We start from the raw sequence: 1,888 nt of genomic DNA on the forward strand, positions 1-1,888 counted from the left end.
AAAAAAAAAAAAAAAAAAGAAAGAAAGAAAAGGAGCACAGTGGTTACAGTGCCAGCCACATACACTGAGGCTGGTGGGTTCGAACCTGCCTGGGCCAGCTAAACAGCAATGACAACTGCAACAAAAAAATAGCTGGGCGCTGTAGTGGGCACCTGTAGTCCCATCTACTCTGGAGGCTGAGGCAAAGAGAATTGCCTAAGCCCAGGAGTCGGAGGTTGCTGTGAGCTGTGACGCCAAAGCAACAAAGCAAGACTCTGTCTTTATTTATTTAAAAATAAAATAAATAGAAAAGGATTTGCTAAAAAGACGTCAGGTGACTCAAAGCGTTGTCAGAAAGACTGGAGAACCATCAGAAAATGGACCAGAACCAATGCAGAGGAAAGAGCTCCAGCAATGGAACCCACCACCAGGAATAAAGCAGTGGATGAGGCCACATAGGACAAGGCCTAAACATTTCTTGCTGGCTTGTGTGGCTTGCTCCAGAGTAAAGTCTAATTAAAGCCTAAGTTTAAGTGACAAGCCCATACCATAGCTGACAAGGATCAAAGACAGTATCTGGCCCTTACATCATCTGTTGTGGGAAACAAAACTCCATCTCCCACTGAAATTTCTAGAAATATCAGATTTTCTTAAACATGGGAAAGGAGTTCAGGTGCTGGGTAGTAGCCAAAAAATCAGATTTCCTCAACATGCATCAATCTCAACCACACCCCTCTTATTACTATAATCTCTCTGGATACTCAGAGTTAAAATTTAAATCACTGATTTCCTCCTCCTTCTACCCACACTCCAGATGTAATCAACCTCCCGATTTTCTGATTGGCTTTTTTCACAGTCTTTACCATTCATCCCTCCTCTCCTTGCCCACTGCAAACTATCTTCATTCAGATCCCTGTCAGCTTCGCACCACATTCATGAAACTAGTGTTCCTCAAGCAATTGTGGTTTAGTGTGTGAGCATTTGAGGTTCCTAAGGTCTTCTCCCTGCCCCAAAACTCAGAAGACTGGTAGGGGAAGTAAGTAAATAACTATGGCAAATCTGTGTGCAACAAGCAAACTGGAAAAAATTGAGAACGTGCCAGGGGGTCAGAAGAGAAGCATTACTCCCAGCTGGGGCATCAAAGAATGTGCAGGACTGTCTGAGGGTTACTGAGTGCCTGGATCTGCGTAGAGGGTAAAACAGTGGATTTTGAACATTACCATGGATGGATCAATGTGCGGATTCCTAAGCTTTACTTTGGATTCCACAGGTCTAGGTTTTGATTAATAAGCATTCCAGATACCACACTATAAGAAATGTTAGTTGAGACTCAGCGTCTATAACTCAGTGGTTAGGATACTGGCCACATACACTGAGGCTGGTGGGTTCAAACCCAGCCTGGGCCAGCTAAACAATGACAACTACAACAACAAGTATAGTCGGGCATTGTGGTGAGCACCTGTAGTCCCAGCTACTGGGAAGCGGAGGCAAGAGAATTGCTTAAGCCCAAGAGTTTGAGGTTGCTGTGAGCTGTGACACCACAGCAATAAAAAAATAAAAATAAAATGTAAAGGAAATCATGTCACTCCCCTTTGACAGCCTATCCTCACACTTCTAGTATTAGATGAGTAAACATTGGCACAGAGCAAATAATTAACTTGCTTAAAGCCATACAGCTGGCAGCTCGGTGCCTGTGGCTAAAGTGGCTAAGGCGCCAGCCACATACACCTAAGGTGGCGGATTTGAACCCAGCCCAGGGCCCCCAAACAACAATGATGGCTGTAACCAAAAAGTAGCCTGGCATTGTGGCGGGTACCTGTGGTCCCAGCTACTTGGGAGGCTGAGGCAGGAGACTCCCTTGAGCCCAGGAGTTGGAGGTTGCTGTGAGCTGTGATACCACAGCACTCTA

This window comes from Otolemur garnettii, unplaced genomic scaffold (assembly GCF_000181295.1).
Source record: "Otolemur garnettii isolate 467f Iridium unplaced genomic scaffold, OtoGar3 scaffold00025, whole genome shotgun sequence".
NCBI lineage: Eukaryota > Metazoa > Chordata > Mammalia > Primates > Galagidae > Otolemur > Otolemur garnettii.